This window comes from Schistocerca gregaria, chromosome 6, assembly GCF_023897955.1.
Source record: "Schistocerca gregaria isolate iqSchGreg1 chromosome 6, iqSchGreg1.2, whole genome shotgun sequence".
Lineage (NCBI taxonomy): Eukaryota > Metazoa > Arthropoda > Insecta > Orthoptera > Acrididae > Schistocerca > Schistocerca gregaria.
The window spans coordinates 141,427,282-141,454,355 of record NC_064925.1 but is presented as its reverse complement, the minus strand read 5'-3'; positions in this window follow the sequence as shown (position 1 = coordinate 141,454,355).

Genomic DNA, 27,074 nt, shown 5'->3' with positions numbered 1-27,074 from the left:
AGTATGGTCATACCCCGAGGTGGTTTAGTCCCACAACCGCGTTGTATCACCATGTTTCAGCGTTGTCCTTAATTTATGAGCCTAGGCGTTTGTAAACATAAAACTATCAAAATATCCGGTGATCCGTGATTGCATCATAAAGTTATTCTCGACTGAATACGTCAGCTTTGGAGCAAAATTTTCGTCATTTGCGGGAAGTTTTCATTTTCTGTTTTAACATGAAGAAATCTACGGCTATGGCTCATCAAATGCTGCGTAGGACCTATGGTGAGGCACCTATTGTTGAGAGAACATGCAAATAATGATTACAATGCTTCACGAACGGTGAAATTGACGTCGAAGGCCGGCATGGCGGTGGAAGTCAGGTTTTCGAAGCACTGAGACCTACGGAAACAATCACAGGAGATCGTTATCGATAGAAACCGACGCTCTGAGCCGAGCTATGAAAGATAATCGCCCACAGCACAGAGACAGACGTTAAAAGGCGATTTTGCAGCGGTACTGTGCTCGACCCCAAGTCGCAAAACCCGTCAAAATATACTTAGAAGAAATGGGAAGTCCTACTCCTCCCGTCGTATTCTCTGCATACTGCTCCTTCTACCTACTTTTTCGATCAGTGGCACACAGCCTGTTTGACCAGCAGTTCCTGGTCATATTAAAAAGTGCAAAATTGCATCGATTCATGGATCTCACGAAAAGACGTCTAGTTATTCCGCCGTGGGATTCGTATTCTCTCCAAAAAAATGAGAGAAAGAAGTGGCAAGCGATCGCCAGAACATTCAATCGTAAATATTTCGCAAGTTTTTCACAGCTAAGCCTCGAACGTCGAGAATAAACGTTGGAAGAAAAGTATCAAACCTAATATATAAAATTTTCGATTATTCCTCTTTAGGAGAGGGAGTGAACTTGAAATAATCACATCTTACTTCCTATTGATCTTCTCTTTTCTTCCTTTCATCTGCTCACTTTTTCCTTGTCGATCCTTTTTCAGACTTGATCAATTTTCTTTTTTCTGATTTTATTTCTGAACAATTTTTTGTCCTTAATGTCCTCAGTAACAGCGGCAGAAGTGACAGGAATGGCTAGATGATTGTGTGGGTTGTTTTTATTAACATATGTTATTAAAACAAATACATATTTATCCCCAACGGCAGCCTTACCAAAAAATTTTAAAGTTGAATTGAACAAAACTTAAAAATTTTAAAATTGAATTTGACAAGAAACAGTTTAAACTTAATGGTTAGGCGTAACGTCCTGTTTACAGAAAACGTAAATGTTAAATTTATTTTAAATTTTGAATCTGATTGAGACACAAGAGGCACAATAATGAAAACATCAATTTGAACGCAGTAATTAGGCGAAATGGGCACTCTAACAGAAACCTTTAAATTTATTGATCTAGCCCGACGGCCTAACTACCGAATTTGAAGTTTGCACCAGTACAAGAACAGTCATTCAACCTCAAGAATTAGGAACAACGACAACTTTCCCAAAAAATCATTTACGAGATTGAGTTGGTGGCACACCAGCCACCAAAGGACGTGTGATACAGTACCTATTTCCGATAATCTGAAGCTTCTCAGACTCTATTTGGATATATACACTTACAAACACGAAAGACTCCTTCAACATCTGTCTGAAAGGAAATCGTGGCCACTTCAGAAATTTTTGTGCCTTGCTTAAGCTTGCCTCAGGATCCTTATGAACGTGCGGTGCAGTTGGATCTACCATACCCTGGCAGTGCAAGGGTTACCAAAGGTATGCTGTAGCTCCCACAGTGACTGACAATGTTCTCCAAACCAATCGCCAACAGCTGTGGCCCCGCAGCTTGGTACATTTTCATCCACAAAAATTAAGTCGTTGTTTCGTAATACGCTTTCTTTCCCACCGCCATGTCTCTTCTCTCTTCCACCATCACTGTCTCTCTTCGCATGTAATAATTTTTGGTAAGGAAGGTAGACCGAAGACTGAGGCAGCTGGTTCCCCATTTTGCTGTGACAGTTTTTTAAAGACGAACATATTCTCCTTTTTTTGAGCTCTGACAGGGACAGTTTTTCGTTGGTTCCTTACTTTTCGGTATTACAGCAGGGATTGATGGTGATACTTTGTGGCTCAGTAAGGTTCTGACTGTATTTGTATACATAGACGTATTCGTATACGTTTCCACATATATATATCAAAATCATTTGCTTCACATTTTTTTCTGCATACTCTGGTCATCGATCGCAGTTCATCGAAAGCGCTCAGCTTACGGTTTTTATCTTAATTGGTAAAAATTTTATTACATATACTCACACCAAAAAACGTTTTGCGTCACCTTAGTTCCGAGAGTCTTAGTTCCCGTACAGAAAATTGGAATATAGATTAACATAAACATCATTTCCGCCCTTTTTATTGCTCATTAAAACCACACATTGCTGTACCGCCATACAGCGAGTCCTTCAGAGATATTGATTCGGATTGTTGTCCACACCGGCACCTCTAATACCCAGTAGCACGTCCTCTTGCACTGATGAATGCCTGTATTCGTCGTTGCATGCTATCCGCAGGTTCATCAAGGCACTGTTGCTCCAGACAGTCCCACTCCTCAACGGCGATTCGGCGTAGATCCTTCAGAGAGGTTGGTGGGTCACGTCGTCTGTAAACAGCCCTTTCCAATCTATCCCAGGCGTTTTCGAAAGGGTTCATGTCTGTAGAACATGCTGGACACGCTGGTCGAGCAATGTCGTTATCCTGAAGAAAGTCATTCACAGGATTTGCACGATGGGGGAGCGAAATTTCGTCCATGCCTCGTCAATATGCTGCCGATAAGGTTGCCGTATTGGTCGGAGGATAGCATTCACGTATCGGACAGCAGTTGCGGCGCCTTTCATGACCAACATCGTCGTACGTTGGCCCCACATAATGCTACCCCAAAACAGCAGGGAACCTCCACCTTGCTGCACTCGCTGGACAGTGTGTCAAGGCATAGAGCCTGACCGGGTTGTCTCCAAACACGTCTCCGACGATTGTCTGGTTGACAACATATGCGACACTCATCAGCGAAGAGAACGTGACGCCAATCCTGAGTTGTCCATTAGGCATGTTGTTGGGACCATTTGCACCGCGCTGCATAGTGTCTTGGTTGCAAAGACGGACCTCACCATGAACGTGGGGAGTGAAGCTGCGCATCATGCAAACTATTGCGCACAGTTTGAGTCGTAACACGACATACTATGCCTGCACGAAAAGCATTATTCAAGATGGTGGCGTTGCTGTTAAGGTTCCTCCGAGCCATAATACGTAGGTAGCGATCATCCACTGCAGTAGTAGCCCTTGGGCGGCTGAGCGAGGCATGTCATCGACGATTCCTGTCTCTCTATGTCTCCTCGATGCCCGAACAACATCGCTTTGGTTCACTCCCAGATGCCTGGACACTTCTCTTGTTGAGAGCCCTTCCTGGCACACAGTAACAATGCGGATGCAATCGGACCGCGGTATTGGCAGTCTAGGCACGGTTGAACTACAGACAATACGAGCCATGTACCTCCTTCCTGGTGGAATGACTGGAACTGATCAGCTGTCGGACCTCTTCCGTCTAATAGGCGCTCCTCGTGCATCGTTGTTCACATCTTTGGGCGGGTTTAGTGACATCTCTGAACAGTCAGAGGGACTGTGTCTGTGGTACAATATCCACAGTCAACGTCCACCTTGAGGAGTTCTGGGAATTGGGGTCATGCAAAACATTTTTCATGTGTGTATTTTACTGAATTTGTAGTCTTTCCAGTTTTACGTTATTTTCGCACTCATTTTTGTCATGTATTACTTGATACACGACGGTAAAGAGAGGTGGGCTACAAAGTGGTGCGGCAACTGTTGTCGTAGGAAAGCTGGACAGGAGCAGAAATGATTGGTGAACAAGTCAACACAGCAAGCAGAAGATTTACCTAACTTGTATTTCTCCAAGTGAGCAACAAATAAAGTCCAGCTATATCAGTACCAACTAAGATAAAGCACAAAGGAAGATATAATAGTGTAGTGGCTCCCAGCGTAATTGGGCTGAGCGGCTGCCGCCGGCCATCTTGTACTGCGGCGGAAGAGGGCGCTCGTAGTACAGAGATGCTGAGGTGTGGCTCGTGGACATGCACCACTGAGTCTGCCATCGGCGTCAGACGGATCATTGCCATCCCATTAACATTCTTGATACGCCATAATGTGGTGTCAATATGTGGTACCACAATTTTAACTTTGTTTTAAGGCATTCCTTCTTTCTTTCTTTCTTTTGCTTGTGCCTTTTCTCGCATGGTTAATCTGATGTTTGCAAGGTTAATTTAAGGGGTAGCCGGATGCCCTTCCTGCCGCCACCCCGTACCTCCTGGGATGGAAATAGTGTTCTCCAACTGTCTGTGTCTAGTGTAATCCATAAAATAGTCGAATGTGTTCAGATGTCTGTGAGCCGTGTAACTGAAGCGGGACATGGGGACCAGCCCGGTATTCACCTAGTGGGATGTGGAAAACCACCTAAAAACCACAACCAGGCTGGCCAGCACACCAGCCTTTGTCGTCAAGCCGCCAGACGGATTCGATCCAGGGCCGGCGCGCCTACCCGAGTTCAGGGAACAGCGCATTTGCGTTCTCGGCTAACCTGGCGGGTAGCTTTGTTTTAAGGCATTGTAAGACCCTTTTTCTTCATTGAAATACCACTGTTTCAGGTATAGATGCGAAGTGCACATTATACAGTAACAGAAGGTCATAAATTTTACTGGTGAAGAACCCTCGTGATCACCCTAGAATCCTTGCCACATGATAACTCGATCAGTTACAACTATAATGTATCTACGTCTCAGACGAGATATTATATGCATATTTTATGTGCGTAACTACGCCAATTTTGAACCTCTGGATCTCGGTAATGGATAAAGATATGAAAAGAGATTTGAAGCTCTCCAAGAACATTACCTTAATTTCGACAATTTGCGACCAACAGAAATTATAGAAGTTACCATCCCCACAACTGGTACCCAAAATCTGTGGTAAGAATTTCGACTGTCTGCTCGATAGAAATAATAGAAGTAGTGATCCCCACAATTGGTACTTTTCGTAAATAAAAAATCATGCTTTTTCTGTGTTTTCCCAGGAGCTTTCCCTGAAAAAAAGTTGACCTTATAAGCTGCCTCAGGCTCACCCCACACCACACTTAATGCAATGGAACCACCCGATTTTTATAATTTGCCTCCGCTGGAGGAAGTGTGTAATGTTTTTATTTTGGACCAGTACTGTAGGATAGCTCCAGCAAGCCCGTTCTTACGAAACGTACACAAATGCTGTTTTGTCAAAAACTGACATTTTGAGCCCATGGCTGTGTATGGAATAATGGTTGACTCTCACACAGTAGATTTCAGCAACCAGCCACTTATTTATTTATTTAAACAGCACCATTACCGCTTTCGAACCACCAGGTTCATCTTCAGATGGCTAGTTTCAGGCCTAAATTAAGAAAACAGTTAAGAACTGTAACTTTCTCCTAACTAATTTTGGAAATGCGTGACTGCATTTCAATGAACCCGACTGCACCTCGGCTCCGATCACAGCCTAAGACCCACAAGGAAGACTGTGCTTCAGGCCATTTGTGAACTCTTGGAACAGCCCTTCATATAGGTTAAATAACAAACGGCTTGCTCTGCTTAATGCCTACTATAGCTTTGAAAACAAATTCTCCATTTTGAACACATACGAACTTATTGACAAAATTAAAGATGTTTACATTCCACAGGCAGCTGGATTTGCATCACTTGACATGTAAACCTTTATACTAACATCCCTATAGAAACACCATATACATAATCAGGAACGATCTACTCAAACATAAGAAACTAAGTGTGTCAGAGATCTGTGAGCTGACTGAGTTACTCACTTTGGTACTGTCAAAGAATTACTTCAGTTACTATAACAAAATACACGAGGAGAAAGATGGGTTGGCTATGGGTAGCAGCCTAGCTGGGATGTTAGCATATACTTACATAAATCACTTAGAGCAGATATTTTTTGAAGCTAACAGTCACATCGACAGCAAAATCATTTACTACAAAGGGTATGTTCATGATACAATTATACTGTTTGATGGCACCAATGAGGAAATAGACACTTTAGCAACAAATCTGAGTAGCATGCACAAAAACATCAAGTTCACCATTGAACATGAGAGCAACAACAGCATCAATTTCCTAGACGTAAAAATCATCAACAAAAACAATCAACATCATTTTGAGAGTTACAGAAAACCAACATTCACGAATGTATGGATTAACTGCTCACCTTGTCATCCAAGCCAGTATAACATGGCATATTTCAGATCCACACTGAACTGCCTACACAGAATTCCACTTGAACCAGTTTTTAAAAAAAGGAATCAGTATCATTAAAATCATAGCCTCAAACAATGGATACAGCCCTCTCATGATAGACAAACTATGACAAAAAATCCAAAAACCATCATCTAACAAAGTTGCACACCATACAGCTATGCAAACTTACACAAGACACAGTAGAAATCAGCAGAAATTACATTGCATTACCTCTCTTAGGGATGATATCCTATAAAATAAGGAACCTATTAAAAATACAAACATTAAAATAAGCTTCCACACAAACAACAAACCCCAGCAGTTAGCGGCTCACAATTTAAAGAATAACAACCCTGCGTCCAAAAAATACGCCATCCACAAACTCAGCTGTCAAAGTTGCCCCTCTTACTATATAGAACAAATTGAGAGAAGCATTGAGACAGGGTTCAAATAGAATATAGATGCCATACATTTGAACAACATTTCCAGATCCACATTTGCCACTCACACAACTACTAACGGTTATAGAATAAAGAGCATTGAAAATCATGTACAAGTATTGCACCATGCTGAGAAAGGTAGCCTCATGAATATGTTTTAGGAGATTGAAATACACATACATAAAAGTAAATCACCACAAAATCCCCTCAGTGATCAAACCGAGTTAACCAATGCAGCCTTTCTTCAAAATTTCATTCACCTGGTCTCCAGTTTAAAGTAAAAAACAAAAATGTCAGCTGATGTAATATTTATACATTTACATCCACCCCAACCAATTTACTGTTCTTTTATGTATGCCATAATACACTCCTGGAAATGGAAAAAAGTACACATTGACATCGGTGTGTCAGACCCACCATACTTGCTCCGGACACTGCGAGAGGGCTGTACAAGCAATGATCACACGCAGAGCACAGCGGACACACCAGGAACCGCGGTGTTGGCAGTCGAATGGCGCTAGCTGCGCAGCATTTGTGCACCGCCGCCGTCAGTGTCAGCCAGTTTGCCGTGGCATACGGAGCTCCATCGCAGTCTTTAACACTGGTAGCATGCCGCGACAGCGTGGACGTGAACCGTATGTGCAGCTGACGGACTTTGAGAGAGGGCGTATAGTGGGCATGCGGGAGGCCGGGTGGACGTACCGCCGAATTGCTCAACACGTGGGGCGTGAGGTCTCCACAGTACATCGATGTTGTCGCCTGTGGTCGGCGGAAGGTGCACGTGCCCGTCGACCTGGGACCGGACCGCAGCGACGCACAGATGCACGCCAAGACCGTAGGATCCTACGCAGTGCCGTAGGGGACCGCACCGCCACTTCCCAGCAAATTAGGGACACTGTTGCTCCTGGGGTATCGGCGAGGACCGTCTCCATGAAGCTGGGCTACGGTCCCGCACACCGTTAGGCCGTCTTCCGCTCACGCCCCAACATCGTGCAGCCCGCCTCCAGTGGTGTCGCGACAGGAGTGAATGGAGGGACGAATGGAGACGTGTCGTCTTCAGCGATGAGAGTCGCTTCTGCCTTGGTGCCAATGATGGTCGTATGCGTGTTTGGCGCCGTGCAGGTGAGCGCCACAATCAGGACTGCATACGACCAAGGCACACAGGGCCAACACCCGGAATCATGGTGTGGGGAGCGATCTCCTACACTAGCCGTACACCTCTGGTGATCGTCGAGGGGACACTGAATAGTGCACGGTACATCCAAACCGTCATCGAACCCATCGTTCTACCATTCCTAGACCGGCAAGGGAACTTACTGTTCCAACAGGACAATGCACGTCCGCATGTATCCCGTGCCACCCAACGTGCTCTAGAAGGTGTAAGTCAACTACCCTGGCCAGCAAGATCTTCGGATCTGTCCCCCATTGAGCATGTTTGGGACTGGATGAAGCGTCGTCTCACGCGGTCTGCACGTCCAGCACGAACGCTGGTCCAACTGAGGCGCCAGGTGGAAATGGCATGGCAAGCCGTTCCACAGGACTACATTCAGCATCTCTACGATCGTCTCCATGGGAGAATAGCAGCCTGCATTGCTGCGAAAGGTGGATATACACTGTACTAGTGCCGACATTGTGCATGCTCTGTTGCCTGTGTCTATGTGCCTGTGGTTCTGTCAGTGTGATCATGTGATGTATCTGACCCCAGGAATGTGTCAATAAAGTTTCTGCTTCCTGGGACAATGAATTCACGGTGTTCTTATTTCAATTTCCAGGAGTGTATGTCCAAAGTTGTAGTATTTATTTTTGTACATCTGGTTCTTATCATTTACTTTCGTTCCAATGTATACCACAATGTTTAGGTAATATCACTGCACTAACACTTTAAAACTGACTGCTTTATTTGTTTATCTTAATTTTAATCAGTTGTAAATAGTAAGTGATGCAACATTAGCAATTTGTAAATTTCTACTGTAACATACAGGTACACTATAAAATAACAGTGTTCACTGCTGCAAGATGATGAGCAACCTGCAATGGAACATAATGGCGGTGGGGAAACAAAAGGCGAAATCTAATGTAAAACGTGAACTAGCCGTCTAAAGATGAACCTGGCGGTTCTAAACCGGTAACGGCGCTCTTTAAATAAATAGATTGCATTGTAAAAAGTGGGTGGTCGCTGTAATCTTCTTTGTAAGAGTCTGCCAGTATAAGGTACACAACCAGTCACTAGTTTATGGGCTATCCAAAGCACGTGACCTCTTCCTTATTGTAAGATCAATAGATTCCTTGAAAAATCGCATTTGCGCGTGCAGCTTAATGGAACATATCGGTACTGCGGATTGTCGTCCATAGAAACATCCAAACCTAGCACTGTGCAATGAGATGAAACGGAATGAAAATATGTTAGTTGTAGAGATGCCGAATGACCTAACTACATGGGCAATTGAATAAGTAATGCAATAAATTTTTTTCTCTCGGTCACTTTCTGTTGAAAAGATGCGGCATTTGTTGTGGGTCAACGCCTAATATTCCCTTTTCAGTCCATATAGTTTCATGAAATTCCAGTAGGTGGTAGCCCTATACATAGACGCGAAAATTGCGACTGTAACAGAGATGCGTTCCAATCAGAGAGCTGTCATTGAATCCTTTTGGCAAAAAAACCAGAGCATTAGAGATATTCTTGGGCGCTTGCAGAACGTCTACTGAGACGTAACACTAAACAAAAGCACGGAGAGTCGTTGGCGATGAATCTGTCATCATCGCCACGAGTTCGCGAGGACCTTTCCGTGTGTCGTCCGTCCACACACAGCTGTGAAATTGAAGAAAGGACTACAGCGCGTTCGTGGTCACAAAAATGCAAACGAACTTCTCCTTCTCCATGACAACGATATGACTCTGCACTACCGAAAGGCGCTCACATAACTTCGTCGCACGTGGGCATCCCAAAAAGTAATGTCTCCAAAGCGCTGGGACCGCAGGAAAATTGTTTGTGTACCTGTTGGCCACAGTGGTTTCTTCGTTGCTCCATTCACTTTCTACAGAGACCACCGCACACCCGCTGGAGGTATCAGTCCTGGCCTGGCTTCTAGTTGATATGGAGCTCCCGTTAGCAGCTGCCGCCTGACGCAAAGTTATTCATTTTTTGACTGCGAAAGGTGTTACACCAATCGACGTTGATCCACAGTCGACGGAACTATATGGAGAGATATATTTATGCCACAGATGTCCGCAGGCTTAGAGATTTTACAGGTGGTCGTAGTGAAATTCATGACGGGGAAAGAGGCGGTAGACCGACTATTCCCGAAGAGACAATCGCAAAGGTCGAACAAATCGTGCTTCAAGATCGGCTGATCACACTCTATGAGATCTGAAATGTTGTTTCTTGAGGTTTCTCGAAGCACCATTCACCGAACTTTGAGTGAAGCGTTGAAATTTCGAAAGGTGTCCTCATGATGGGTCCCAAGAATGCTGACAGAAAACCACAAACGGCAACGAGTTGAAATTTCCCAATTCCTTCAACGATATGCACATGAAAAGGACAATCGTTTGGATTCAATAGTCACGGGTGATGAAACCTGTGCTTTCCACTTGACACCTGAGACCAAACGATAATCACCTGAATGAAGGCATTTGGATTCGCCCTAGCCGTGAAAATTCAGAAGACAGTCTGTTAGTGGGATCCAAGGTGGTTATTGGTGGTCGACTTAATTGTTCATGCGACAACATTAAATGCCGACAGGTATTGTTAGACGGGTGGTTCAGAACCGAAGAACAGGAATGCTGAGCAAGGGAAAATGCCTTCTCCACGACGATGCTCACCCTCCATATTGCCGTCAAACCGTGGCTCTTCTGCAACAGTCTGGATGGGAATTCGACACCCGTCCACCCCACAATGCGGACTTAGCGCCCAGTGACTACCGCTTGTCCCCCAGTTTGAGAGAACACTTGGCTAGAAGGCGCGTCAGTGAGGACAACGAGGTGAAAGATGAGGTCCTACGCTTCTTCAGCAGCACTGCGGAGGGTTGCTACGACGAAGTCATACAAAACTGCTACAACTTTTACAAAAAAAAACCATCGATCGAAATGGTGGTTATGTGTAAAAATAGAAGAAAACGTTTAAGCTTCAAAACTATGAACAATTTATTATACGTAAATAGACGTTTCTGTACATTTTTTAAATAATTGGAGACTTTATTTTGGGGATCATCCTCGTACAATTCTTCCTCATCCACTCTCCAGCCCGAATCTCGCACCATCCAGCTTCCATGTGTTTGGTCCAATGAAGGATGCTCTCCACGGGTAGCAAGTCACTGGTTCCGACGTCGACCATGTGGGCATGTAGTTCCCTCCAGGAAAGTGGCGTAACGCCGTAGCATTGAACGGAGAATGGGTAGGACACTAGGGCTTTGTGTGGGGTGGAGATTAATATGGTATATTGGAATCCTGAATCGCAGGTTCGAATCCTGGATCGGCCATCGATGTGTGTGATGTCCCTAGGTTAGGTGTAAGTAGTTCTAAGTTCTAGGGGACTGATGAACTCAGATGTTAAGTCCCATAGTGCTCAGAGCCATTTGAACCATGTTTTGTAATCCTGAATAAAATCAGTCTGCTTTTAGAAACAAAAAGTGTTACATTACTTATTGAACGCCGCTCGTCCTATTTGCAGGCGGAGTTGCGTGACAATGTAGCGCGCCTATAAAGGTGCTGGGAATGTTGAAGGCGGATTACCTTTTAGGGATATTTCCGCAAATTCCTTTTTATACTCTAATATATCACCTGCCTTTTACGGGCCAGCTACGATGGCACGGCTTTAAATGACGTGTGGTTCATTGAAACCAATGAGTGTGTAGAAGAACCTGTTGGTACGACGCCCCCACCGACAGGGAAGGACTATTAGCTTCTCTTGAATCCTCGATTGTGTATTGCCCAAGGAAGTCGTAGAAGCAAAAAACCCTTCAGTGTTCAAAAATTCACAAGTCCATTTAACACAGGCTGTACATCAGAAACTAAAGTACAGAGCAATTTTGGCGATATGCCCTACCAAAATACACACTTGCTCTGTGTCTTCTTCGATGTATAATCCTAGCCACGTGTAAGCGTTTTCACACGTAAAGTCCAGTGGGAGCAAATATCCCGTCATCAGGCGGACTCTCCACATAATGCTCCTACTGTCAAAGGGCGAGAACTTTGTAAAGCACACCCCAGTACCATTGGTCTCACTTACAGTACACCGAGCACTAACTGTAGCAATGTAATCGTTATCAGTTCTCTGCTAGACTAGCAGATCATTTGCGTCTCCTTTCCCTTCCACCCATTGATTCCTTCTCAATGCTGTTGTATGTGCTGCCTTCCAGCATATCATCCAGTATCAGAAAGCTCTTCCTTCTCACCTCCTCTTCCCTTCCACACACTCCTCTAATACTGTTTTTGTAAGCCCCGATTATTTTGTTCTTTTTATCACATTCAGTGACTTTCTTTACTCTCCCACTCTTCTAAGTCGATCATCATTTTTCGCTTTATCCATCCAGCTTAATATTTGTATCCTCCTACCTTAAAACGCTTCTCCCAAGTTGTTCTACACTTCAGCACCGTACAGGAGAGCACTTCATGCAAAGCATTTTTTTAGAGTTTTCCTCAAATCGTTGCTTATATTGCTACAGAACACTCTCCGTTTCTCGCAAAACGACTCTTTCTCCATTGTCATTCTGGATTTAGTTTCTGTGCTGTCATTGCTATCCTGATTTTAATTTGTGTGCTACTCCCAATCGACTTCTATCTTGCTTCCTAGGTATATAAATCTCTGCACAAGTTCGAATAGTTCTCCACACAGAATATTTTTTAGCTTTTATTTCTTCGTAGAGCCATTACTGTTTTTCACCTTTCTGTTGATTTCATTACGTAATTATTTCTTTGGTTTCAAAGCTATCTACTATATTCTGTACCTTTTTTCATTTGTTTATACAAAACTATGTCGCCTGAAAACATCAAACATCACACTATTCTCCCTTGAAATTTCACTCCCTTGCCATCTACATCTACATCTACATGACTACTCTGCAATTCACATTTAAGTGCTTGGCAGAGGGTTCATCGAACCACAATCATACTATCTCTCTACTATTCCACTCCCGAACAGCGAGCGGGAAAAACGAACACCTAAACCTTTCTGTTCGAGCTCTGATTTCTCTTATTTTATTTTGATGATCATTCCTACCTATGTAGGTTGGGCTCAACAAAATATTTTCGCATTCGGAAGAGAAAGTTGGTGACTGAAATTTCGTAAAAAGCTCTCGCCGCGACGAAAAACGTCTATGCTGTAATGACTTCCATCCCAACTCGTGTATCATATCTGCCACACTCTCTCCCCTATAACGCGATAATACAAAACGAGCTGCCCTTCTTTGCACCCTCTCGATGTCCTCCGTCAATCCCACCTGGTAAGGATCCCACACCGCGCAGCAATATTCTAACAGAGGACGAACGAGTGTAGTGTAAGCTGTCTCTTTAGTGGACTTGTTGCATCTTCTAAGTGTCCTGCCAATGAAACGCAACCTTTGGCTCGCCTTCCCGACAATATTATCTATGTGGTCCTTCCAACTGAAGTTGTTCGTAATTTTAACACCCAGGTACTTAGTTGAATTGACAGCCATGAGAATTGTACTATTTATCGAATAATCGAATTCCAACGGATTTTTTTTCGAACTCATGTGGATCATCTCACACTTTTCGTTATTTAGCGTCAACTGCCACCTGACACACCATACAGCAATCTTTTCTAAATCGCTTTGCAGCTGATACTGGTCTTCGGATGACCTTACTAGACGGTAAATTACAGCATCATCTGCGAACAGTCTAAGAGAACTGCTCAGATTGTCACCCAGGTCATTTATATAGATCAGGAACAGTAGAGGTCCCAGGACGCTTCCCTGGGGAACACCTGATATCACTTCAGTTTTACTCGATGATTTGCCGTCTATTACTACGAACTGCGACCTTCCTGACAGGAAATCACGAATCCAGTCGCACAACTGAGACGATACCCCATAGCTCCGCAGCTTGATTAGAAGTCGCTTGTGAGGAACGGTGTCAAAAGCTTTCCGGAAATCTAGAAATACGGAATCAACTTGAGATCCCCTGTCGATAGCGGCCATTACTTCGTGCGAATAAAGAGCTAGCTGCGTTGCACAAGAGCGATGTTTTCTGAAGCCATGCTGATTACGTGTCAATAGATCGTTCCCTTCGAGGTGATTCATAATGTTTGAATACAGTATATGCTCCAAAACCCTACTGCAAACCGACGTCAATGATGTAGGTCTGTAGTTAAATGGATTACTCCTACTACCCTTCTTGAACACTGGTGCGACCTGCGCAATTTTCCAATCTGTAGGTACAGATCTATCGGTGAGCGAGCGGTTGTATATGAGTGCTAAGTAGGGAGCTATAGTATCAGCGTAATCTGAAAGGAACCTAATCGGTATACAATCTGGACCTGAAGACTTGCCCGTATCAAGCGATTTGAGTTGCTTCGCAACCCCTAAGGTATCTACTTCTAAGAAACTCATGCTAGCAGATGTTCGTGTTTCAAATTCTGGAATATTCCATTCGTCTTCCCTGGTGAAGGAATTTCGGAAAACTGCGTTCAATAACTCCGCTTTAGCGGCACAGTCGTCGATAACAGTACCATCGGCACTGCGCAGCGAAGGTATTGACTGCGTCTTGCCGCTTGTGTACTTTACATACGACCAGAATTTCTTCGGATTTTCTACCAAATTTCGAGACAATGTTTCGTTGTGGAACCTATTAAAGGCATCTCGCATCGAAGTACGTGCCAAATTTCGCGCGTCTGTAAATTTTAGCCCATCTTCAGGATTTCGCGTTCTTCTGAACTTCGCATGCTTTTTCCGTTGCCTCTGCAACAGCGTTCGGACCTTTTTTGTGTACCACGGGGGATCCGTTCCATCTCTTACCAATTTATGAGGTATGAATATCTCAATTGCTGTTGCTACTATATCTTTGAATTTGAGCCACATCTCGTCTACATTCGCATAGTCAGTTCGGAAGGAATGGAAATTGTCTTTTAGGAAGGCTTCTAGTGGCACTTTATCCGCTTTTTTAAATAAAATTATTTTGCGTTTGTTTCTGATGGATTTGGAAGAAATGGTATTGAGCCTACCTACAATGACCTTGTGATCACTAATCCCTGTATCAGTCATGATGCTCTCTATCAGCTCTGGATTGTTTGTGGCCAAGAGGTCAAGTGTGTTTTCGCAACCATTTACAATTCGCGTGGGTTCGTGGACTAACTGCTCTAAATAATTTTCGGAGAATGCATTTAGGACAATCTCGGAAGACGTTTTCTGCCTACCACCGGTTTTGAACAAGTATTTTTGCCAACATACCGAGGGTAGGTTGAAGTCCCCACCAACTATAACCGTATGAGTGGGGTATTTATTTGTTACGAGACTCAAACTTTCTCTGAACTGTTCCGCAACTGTATCATCGGAGTCTGGGGGTCGGTAGAAGGAGCCAATTATTAACTTAATTCGGCTGTTAAGTATAACCTCCACCCACACCAATTCGCACGGAGTATCTACTTCGACTTCACTACAAGATAAACCACCACTGACAGACACCAACACTCCACCACCAATTCTGCCTAATCTATCTTTCCTGAACACCGTCTGAGACTTCGTAAAAATTTCTGCAGAACTTATTTCAGGCTTTAGCCAGCTTTCTGTACCTATAACGATATCAGCTTCTGTGCTTTCTATTAGCGCTTGAAGCTCAGGGACTTTTTCCAGCGCAACTACAACAGTTTACAACTATAATTCCGACTGTTCCTTGATCCAAGCACGTCCTGTAATTGCCAAGCACCCTTTGACATTGCAGCCCATCCCGCACTTTCCCGAGGCCTTCTAACCTAAAAAACCGCCCAGTCCATGCCACACAGCCTCCGGTACCCGTGTAGCCGCCAGCTGAGTGTAGTGAACTCCTGACCTATTCAGCGGAACCCGAAAACCCCACCACCCTATGGCGCAAGTCAAGGAATCTGCAGCCAATACGGTCGCAAAACCGTCTGAGCCTCTGATTCAGACCCTCCACCCGGCTCTGCACCAAAGGTCCGCAGTCGGTTCTGTCAACGATGCTGCAGATGGTGAGCTCTGCCTTCATCTCGTAAGCAAGACCGGCAGCCTTCACCAAATCAGATAGCCGCTGGAATCCAGAGAGAATTTCCTCAGATCCAAAGCGACACACGTCATTAGTGCCGACATGTGCCACCACCTGCAGCTGGCTGCACCCTGTGCTCTTCATGGCATCCGGAAGGACCCTTTCCACATCAGGAATGACTCCTCCCGGAATGCACACGGAGTGCACACTGGATTTCTTCCCCTCCTTAGCCGCCATATCCCTAAGGGGCCCCATTACGCGCCTAACATTGGAGCTCCCAACTACCAATAAGCCCACCCTCTGCGATTGCCCGGACCTTGAAGGCTGAGAATGATCCTCTGAAACAGGGCAGGCAGCTGCATCTGGCTCAGCCAGAGACAGTGCCTGAAACCGGTTTGTCAGACGCACCGGGGAGGCTTTCTGATCAGCCTCCGGGGACGCCTTTCGCTGCCTGCCACGCCTTGGAACGACCTCCCAATCAACCACAGGCGAGGGCTCAGCCCCACTGCGGGCAGCAACCGGGGCAACCACAGCGGCAGACCGATCTGGGGACAGACGGGATGAGGTTGACATCCCCGTGATACCCGAGTCCGGCTCCCCACAGTGGTGCCCATTGGCAACAGCCTCAAGCTGCGCGACCGAAGTCAGCGCCGATTGCAGCTGTGAGCGAAGGGATGCCAAGTCAGCCCTCATCCGAACACAGCAATCGCAGTCCCTGTCCATTCTAATTGATGTTTAACAACAGTTACTGAAACACGAGTCCGTGCCTAGCTAACGCAAGCGGAACACACAAAGAATGTATCAACTAACCTGTACAAATGCCTAACGACATCTAGTGGGGAATGGTCAGTCATATTTACAAAGCACAAATTTAAAGAAGTAGGAGGCAGACAGCAGCCTTGTCTTATTCCTTTTCCTAGTTGTGTTTGGATTGAACTTTCTCCTCTCATTTTCACTGACGCTTTTAGATTGCTATATAATAAACTTACAATCAGTCTTGTTTTCCAACCCTCTCTTTTCCCCCATTATAACTGCAAGCTTTATGCTAAAGTAACTTACGAATAAAAGTGATAACTGCAACCGTCTTCCCTCCTCTTCATGAATGCTTTACACCCAAACTCAATAATATTCTAGTTCCCACAGCTCTTGTTTTCTTTAAATGGTTCAAATGGTTCTGAGCACTATGGGACTTAACATCTGAGGTCATCAGTCCCATAGAACGTAGAACTAGTTAAACCTAACTAACCTAAGGACATCATACACATCCATGCCCGAGACAGGATTCGAACCTGCGACCGTAGCGGTAGCGCGGTTCCTGACTGAAGCGCCTAGAACCGCTCGTCCAATGCGCCCAGCGTTGTTTTCTCAACTAAATTTACGTATTGAAACTTCATTCTTCCAAAGTTCTTTGGAACACAATTGGATTTACTAGGTGACGTTTTTATTAGCCCTTATATTTACTTTTGCTGTTTCAATAAATTACTCACTTATGCTTCAGAAGCTAGAGAGAGAGCGACAGCAGTTAAATTGTGTGCATTTTACGAAAAATAAGGCAACGGTAATGTTTATATAAATTTATTTGTACATACGTTTCGAATATCGTCATAATTATTTTTTCGTTCTTGTAAACTGCCAGATGAATTTGGCACACAGAAACATCGTTTTTAACGTATGCAACGTAACAGTAAATTGGTAATGAAGACGAACGCTCAATATTGAAACCGGGTCAATAACTGGCAGCTTCTTCACTGTCAATTCATTAATAATGTGTGTCATATGCACCCCTCGACGCTTTCAAAGATTCAGTCGGCGTATATTCTTGAAGAAAGTCTTTCTCAAGTGGCTCTAAGAAGGAGGTGTATATCCTGAAGTAATTTCATGGGGAAGACCGTGCAGCTCCCCCCCAAAGTGCGGAAATAAGCGCATCAAGGCGTACCGCAGCAGCCGCCCAACTTGGGCGCCCCAGAATCGTCTCCCATGTGGCGCTCAGGCTCTCCCACTGGCGGATGGGGTCGCCTCTTATTGCGGATGCAACAACTTTTTAATAACGAAACTTCCCGGGGCCGAGGAAAATTCCATTACAGTCGGAAAAGCAGAAATCGGTGAAAGCCGTTTCGCCAGTTGCCTTGCACGTGATGTCTAGCTGTCGCCATGCACGAAAACATCGACGCAGCCTTTCTAGCTGCATATGCCCATAGTGTGATCGTGAAATGATGAGTGTTGCCTACGTTCGTGGCAATCCTTTTTCACAATGTAGCGCAGTGTAAATTCTAGGTATGATGTCAGATGACCCTCACAAATGTCGCCTGCATAATAAACACAGCTTGAATACGCGACTGTTGATTACAGCTACATCTACATACATACTCCGCAATCCACCATACGGTGCGTGGTGGAGGGTACCTCGTACCACAACTAGCATCTTCTCTCCCTGTTACACTCCCGAACAGAACGAGGGAAAAAATGACTGCCTATATGCCTCTGTACGAGCCCTAATATCTCTTTTCTTATCTTTGTGGTCTTTCCGCGAAATATAAGTTGGGGGCAGTAAAATTGTACTGCAGTCAGCCTCAAATGCTGGTTCTCTAAATTTCCTCAGTAGCGATTCACGAAAAGAACGCCTACTTTCCTCTAGAGAACCCCACCCGAGTTCCCGAAGCATTTCTGTAACACTCGCGTGATGATCAAACCTACCAGTGACAAATCTAGCACCCCGCCTCTGAATTGCTTCTATGTCCTCCCTCAATTCGACCTGATAGGGATCCCAAACGCTCGAGCAGTACTCAAGAATAGGTCGTATTAGTGTTTTATAAGCGGTCTCCTTTACAGATTAACCTCATATTCCCAAAATTCTACCAATGAACCGAAGACGACTATCCGCCTTCCCCACAACTGCCATTACATGCTTGTCTCACTTCATATCGCTCTGCAATGTTACGCCCAAATATTTAATCGACGTGACTGTGTCAAGCGCTACACTACTAATGGAGTATTCAAACATTACTGGATTCTTTTTCCTATTCATCTGCATTAATTTACATTTATCTATATTTAGAGTTAGCTGCCATTCTTTACACCAATCACAAATCCAGTCCAAGTCATCTTGTATCCTCCTACAGTCACTCAACGACGACTCCTTCCCGTACATCACAGCATCATCAACAAACAGCCGCACATTGCTATCCACCCTATCCAAAAGATCATTTATGTAATTAGAAAACAACAGCGGACCTACCACACTTCCCTGGGGCACTCCAGATGATACAATCACCTCCGATGAACACTCACCATCGAGGACAACGTACTGGGTTCTATTACTTATATATTTGGGAACCAATTCCATATGCTCATATCATAGTTAGGAGTCTGCAGTGGGGCACCGAATCAAACGCTTTCCGGAAGTCAAGGAATATGGCATCCGTCTGATACCCTTCATCCATGGTTCGCAAGATATCATGTGAAAAATTGGCGAGTTGCGTTTCGCAGGAGCGACGCCATCTAAAGCCGTGCTGATGCATGGACAGCAACTTCTCTGTCTAAAGGAAATTCATTATTTTCGAAGTGAGAATATGTTCGAGAATCCTGCAACAAACCGATGTTAAGGATATTGGTCTGTAATTTTGAGTATCCGTCCTTCTACCCTTGTTATATACAGGCGTCACTTGCGCTTTTTTCCAGTCACTCGGGCTTTACGCTGGGCAAGGGATTCGCGATAAATGCAAGCTAAGGAAGGAGCTAATGCAGTAGAGTACTCTCTCTAAAACCGAACTGGAATTCCATCAGGACCTGGCGATTTATTTATTTTCAACCCATTCAGCTGCTTCACAACCCCAGGAATGTCTATCACTATGTCCTCCACAGGGAATCTGTACGAGACTCAAACGGCGGTATGTTTGTACGATCCTCCTGCATGAAAGATTTCGCAAATGCTAAATTTAAAATTTCAGCTTTCCTTTTGCTGTCTTCCGTTGCCAGGCCCGACTGATCAGTGAGTGACTGGATGGAAGCCTTCGACCCGCTTACCGATTTCACGTAAGACCGGAATTTCCTTGGGTTTTCAGCAAGATCTTTTGCTAAGGTATGACGGTATTACATAGTGAAAATGTAATTTCTAGATGAACAGTTCTTCTTCGAACTGGACTGCTACTGAATATGTGGAGAGAAGATCGCTGTAACATTAACTAGAAGAACGGAGCGTAATACAGGTTGTTACTTATTTTATTTTTCTATAGACACCTCCCATTATTACATCAACATCTATGGTGCGTTCGAGCATTACTTCTATTGCAACAGAACACAACAAGCGAGAATTTGGTGTGTGCCAGAAGTTGCAGTCATACAGCATCATTTTCTTCTCATTCTGTTCCATTCGCGGATGTTGCGGATGCCGATCACCCGATAGTACTTCTCCTTACAATATCTAAGCAACGTATTTTACCGCATAGTTATTACGTGAGACTTTCCGAGAGGAAGTTTCTTTATTGTCACTTGCGCTCTCCTATTTCCAAATGCTGCTGATTCTGTGATAATATAGTGACCAAACAAATACGAGACTAGGTATGCACCTTATCCTTGAGTATTTTCTAACTCTACCGTTATTCCAGGCAGCTGATGATCCGAAATCGATGTAAAATACTACAACATCGGTAGGTCAGAAGACGTCATACACCTTCATTCTGTTGTTGCACTGCATATTGTAAGCCTACGTGACGTACCGTGCTGTACATTAAGGCAGACAGTGTAACGTTGCTATTGATAATGGGATCAAGACTCAAGAAAAATCGAAACTCTTTCATAGTATTCTTCAACTCACAAAAAATTGTCAGTCCAAGATGTTGCAAGAAATTAGAAATTTGCGGAAAAACAGATTTAAGCTTCAGGTAAAGACAAATAATAGACAATTTGTATAACATCTAAGAAGGAAGACTAATAATGGAAGACAAAGTACTACGTGCTTGGATCGTAATGGGTGTAAGAAATGGATGCAGCACTAAATCGAAGAAACAGTCACTTAAATGAAAGAAAGTTTTTGAGATGAGTATTAATATTCAGGATGAAAGGACATCAACGATAAGATATGCTGATAACATTGCTAGATACAGTAAATGCGATTAATAATTACAGGAGGCACTGAACAGTCTCATAAGCTCACACTACGGACTGAGAGTAAACAAAATAGAGACGAAAGTAATAAGGAGCAGCCGAAACAAAATTAGTGAAGAAGCGAAAATCGAAACTACGGAACGCGAAGTAACGAAGGGAAGGAATTGTGCTACCTAGGAAGTAAACTAATACATCACGGAAAAAGCATGAAACACATAAAAAGCAGAGTAGTACAAGCAAAGACGGTATTAATGGCAAAAACAAGTCTACCAGTAGCAACCATAAGCTTTAATTTAAGGATGACCTGTGGGGAAGCTGGAGAAGAAACAAAGCATCTGAGATGCTGTGCTGTAGAAGGACCATGTAAATTAGGTGCACTGATAAGGTAAGGAATGAGGAGGTCCCGGCACAGTCTGTGAGGACTGAAATATGTGGAAAATATTGGCAAGAAGAAGGGACAGACTGATCGGACATGCGTTAGGACTGTGAGGATATTGGTGTGTAGTATCTGTAAGTGGTTGTTCTTTGGAGAGCGACAAGCCCCAGTGGCGCAGGGAGTCACAAGCAGAAGCAGTTGTTGAGAGGCTGTGGAAGGTGTAGGCTGTGTGAGCCAAAGGCGGTTGCGTAGCGAAGGATTTATCTCTGTGTTTAATAATAGTGGCACACAGTTTGAATAATAGTGTGTTTATGTTTGTGCAGTGTGATAAAGGAAATAAATTATATTTTACCAGTTCTTAATGCGTCTACATCAGTTAGTACCACACCATAGCATTTAACAATGAACGAAGTCTCGATATACACGGTCAACTACAACAAGAGGATTGTAACATAATAATCATTAATTAATCCATATAAACTCCAACGACTATGGAGCTTATAAGACATGGTAGCTGCATAGGATAAAGACTGTAGGGGAAGGCAGATATTGGAATAAATTGCATCCAACAAACACTCCGATGGAAAAAAATTGCAACATCCAAAAATAGTTACTACAGAGTAATGAGATTTTGGGATCGCATTTGTCTAGGTAACGTACTAAAGTGATTAACATTTCAAGATTACAGCTTAATACATCCACGAAATAAGCCATTGAAAATGTGAACCGTCGGTATATGAATAACTGGTGTAACAGCCACTCTGTTGAATGCAAGCATGCAAACCTCCATGTATTTTGTTGTACAGGGGCCAGATGTCAGTTTTTGAAATCGAGTTCCACGCCTGTTGCACTTGGTCTGTCAATACAGGGACGATTAATGCTATTTGTGGGAGGACACTGGGGTTGTCGTCCGACAATATTCCATATGAGCTCGGCTGGAGACAGATCTGGTGATCGAGCAGGCCAAGAGAACATGGCGACACACTACAGAGCATGTTGGGTTACAACAGCGGTATGTAGACGAGCGTTAACCTGTTGAAAAACACGCACTGGGATGCTGATCATGAATGGCAGCGCGCCAGGTCGAACCACCAGACTGAAGTATAGATTTTCAGTTAGGGTGCAGTGGTCCTTCTTTCATGTGAAGTTACATCCTAGATCATAACTCCAGGCGAAGGTCCAGAGCATCTATCACGCAGAAAAGCAGGTTGCCGGCCCTCAGCTGGCGTCCTTCTAACTAACAGATGGCACTCACTGGCTCTGAGGTACAACTAGCTTTACTCACAATGTCCAACAGACCTTCACTCTGTCCTCCAATGAGCTCTCGCATGACACCACTGAAGCCGCAAATGGCGGTGGTTTTGGGTCAGTGGAATGCACGCTACAGGGCGTAGGGCTCGCGAGCTGTACTTGAAGCCACCGATTTGTAACAGTTCGTTGTGTAACAGTTCGTTGCGTCACTGCGATGCCAACTGCTGTTGAGATTCCTGCCGCAGATATACACTACTGGCCATTAAAATTGCTACACCAAGAAGAAACGCAGATTATAAACGGGTATTCATTGGACAAATATGTTATACTACGACTGACATGTGATTAGATTTTCATATAATTAGGGTACATAGATCCTGAGAAATCAGTGCCCAGAACACCCACCCCTGGCCTGGGCATTAAGTCAAACAGAGCTTGGATGGCGTGTACAGGTACAGCTGCCCATGCAGCTTCAACACGATACCACCGTTCATCAAGAGTAGTGAGTGGCGTATTGTGACGAGCCAGTTGCTCGGCCACCATTGACCAGACGTTTCCAGTTGGATAGAGATCTGGAGAATGTGCTGGCCAGGCCAGCAGTGTAACATTTTCGCTATCCTGTAAGGTCCGTACAGCATCCAAAGAAAGAGGCAATGCGGCGACTACGGAAATTATATATACGATACTATGAAGGAACTTGGAACCGTAATTCGGAATAACACGCACTGCACCCTCGTATATCCGCTGACTCCGGGCAAGCGACTTTCAAGTAAAATTTCTCACCTGTACTCATGATTGACGACATAAGGAAGCTTGGCTGTGGGCGGTGTGCGCGAGAGTCGTGCATGGATAACCAAATACTAAGGCGACCGCTCGCGATTTATGGGGAATCTGGGTTCGAGTCCCGGTCCCACACGTATTTTCGCTGTCGTCATTCAATTCTACACCTAATGGTCGTCCATAATCGCAACTGCGAGTACACTAGACGTATTCCATAAAGGTTGTAGTCGATGCAGTGCTTGTTACTTTGGACATGCAAGCATTTCCAAAGGACCATAGAATCGTATTTCAGAATAACACAGGCATTGCAATATCTATCTCATGGGATAGGCTGCATGACAGACATCATCGACGATGTCATCGTGAAACTTCGAGGTTCAAAGAGGTTTCTCTGGTACCAGGTAATCCATTTAATTTCGGTAGATCCATGCACTCCGTTCGTGTCCTTACTTATCCCCACATCAGTCAGATCCTGTAAGCATGTCCCATCGAACCACTGTCAACATTATGCTAAAATGGCAACACTTGTAGGTATGTCACACACGTATGTAAACTGCGAGTTAAGCGAACTTGCCACTTGCTACCGTACACTTTCAGTTTCACGTTTACCTTCCTCTTATTTATATACGCGTGGTCCTTCCAGTGCAAATCATTTCAGGAACAAATGGCCAACATCTAACTTTTATAGCTCACCGTTGCTATTTTACGGGAATGTCATGAGAAATACATCAGCATAAAGATATCAGGACAATGTGTAAAGCCGGCCACTGTCGCTGAATGGTTCTAGGCGCTTCAGTCCTGAACGGCGCTGCTGCTACGGTCGCAGGTTCGAATCCTGCCTCGGGCATGGATGTCCTTAGATTAGTTAGGTTTAAGTACTTCTAAGTCTAAGGGACTGATGACCTCAGTTGTTAAGTCACATAGTGCTTGGAGCCATTTGATTTGAACAAAGCGTAAAAATGAAATCCAACGTACATATGGCAGACAATGAGGAATTTACCGAAGGATGTAGACATAGATATTTAGCGGTACAAGTGGCTTCCGGTGAGGCTCTTTGGTGGTTTACTCAAACAATTTCGATCTGGTTCGCATTTTTGTGCGCGCGTCATTCCATTTGTTGGTATTAAAGATTAGCTGCAGGGCTTCGCAGCAAATTAAGCAAATAATTTATTTATAAACTCTCAATGATGTAAACCAGAGGAAAAGAACCCGGATCGGTCAACAATAGTGTCTTCCACAGAAACAGTATGAGTTACAACCGGCCATTGCGAAGTAAAATAAAAGTAAAGGCAGGAAATAGGATGACGCAAGTAATTAAAATTGGGAGAGGGGTTAGACGAGGCTGTTGTATTTCCCTTATTGCATTTAATATCTGTTGAGATGATTCACTTAAAAATTGCTTCCGACAAAAGAGTGCTTTGACAATACGGGACAGACAATCAGTTGTATAAAATTTGCTGATTGCAGGGCGTTACAGAGATAAAATGAGAAGGCAGTTAACAAAAAGCTATAAGAACTAAAGACCAGCTGTGAGAGAATGCAGTGGAGGTAAGTGTGAAAAATAATAAGGCAATGGATTTTGTAAGGCAAGCAAGATACAAGTGAAAATTTGTGATGAGTTACTGGAACAAATTCACAATTTCAGGTACGTAGTATGCAAATTAAACAGTGACCTTGACACTTAATCCAGAGAAAGAAACAAGGACACCTTTACAATAGAAATATCGTACAGAGGATGATTATTTTCTTTTGGCCAGTAAGTAAACAAAGAAAATATTTAGTGACGTGTTTTGTTTGGAGTGACGCCGTGTATGGTGGCTAAACACGGACGCTGCAGCGGAGAGGCTTCTGAAATATGGAATTGGAGGGGAATGGAAAGTGAGAAGTACACAGTAAAACTAATAAATTAGGGTGTACTACACAGGGTGAATGAGAAAAGACAAATGTGGTGTCACCGCCAGAAACCACACTTGCTAGGTGGTAGCCTTTAAATCGGCCGCGGTCCGGTAATATACTTCGGACCCGCGTGTCGCCACTATCAGTGATTGCAGACCGAGCGCCTCCACACGGCAGGTCTAAGAGAGACTTCCTAGCACTCGCCCCAGTTGTGCAGCCGACTTTGCTAGCGATGGTTCACTGACTTGTACGCTCTCATTTGCCGAGACGATAGTTAGCATAGCCTTCAGCTACGTTATTTGCTACGGCCTAGCAAGGCGCCAGTATGCGTATTATTGATATTGAATCATGTACCGACAACACCGACGTTCGTCATTAATGGATTAAAGTTAAGTATTCCACCAGCTACGTCCGTTTTTTTCAATTCTAATTCCCTTGTCATGTTCCAGACCTCACGCCAGCCTGCGTGAGCTAAAACGCGTGCATTTCGGTCTCCTTTAGTAACCCTGTGTTGGCTCTCCTGCCAATCACGACAACAAATACTGGAAACAACGTAAGAGAGGTAAACTGGCTAGTACGCTGGGTGAGAAGTGACACCAAAAAACGGGGCGTAGTAAAAGATTTGTGACTGGGAAGATAACGTCAGAAGGAAGAAGATACCAAATGGCTGACAATGTCATGATAAATGCGTCACAGGCAGCTACGATAAACACAGCGGAAAACCGCAAAGACTAGAGACCGCTGAACGTGCAGTAATGGACTTGCTGTATGGGCTGAACTTAACACCATCATAATTCTTAGGGAAGGGAGATTAGGATTTTACGTCCTGTCAACAACCAGAACATGACAGTCGGTAATACGAGGAGACGCAGTCATCAGACACCACTCAGGGTCATTGTCACAATGCTGGGAGCCACTCACCGGAAAAGCCACGCACCACCACCTTGTACTCTGGATCGAGATCTAACATATAAAAAGCATTGCCTAAACACCAAACAGGAAGTGGCAGCCAGAAATAACATAGTGCGAAAATTGACAGGTACACCATAGGGTGCTAATCCATGCACTGTGCGCTCAAGCGCGCTTGCTCTACTTTATTCCACTGCTGAATATGCATGTTCGGTATGGTACAAGTACAGTCATGTCATGAATGTAAATGTGGCTCTAAATGACTCTTGCCGGATTATTACGGGTTGTTTAAGACCTGCTCCTGTGGACAAACATCACAGACGCGCTGTCATAGTTCCTCCTGAAATCAGACGTGAGGTAGCTGCGAGATATGAGAAAAGTATGGCTAATCAGGGATGGATAGAGGACAAATGTAAGGATGTAGAGGCCTATCTCACTAGGGGTAAGATAGATACTGCCTACAGGAAAATTAAAGAGACATTTGGAGAAAAGAGAACCACTTGCATGAATATCAAGAGCTCAGATGGAAACCCATTTCTAAGCAAAGAAGGGAAAGCTGAAAGGTGGAAGGAGTATATAGAGGGTCTATACAAGGGCGGTGTACTTGAGGACAATATTATGGAAATGGAAGAGGATGTAGATGAAGATGAAATGGGAGATACAATACTGCGTGAAGAGTTTGGCAGAGCACTGAAATACCTGAGTCGAAACACGGCCCCGGGAATAGACAACATTCCATTGGAACTACTGACGGCCTTGGGAGAACCAGTCCTGACAAAACTCTACCATCTGGTGAGCAAAATGTATGAGATAGGTGAAATACCCTCA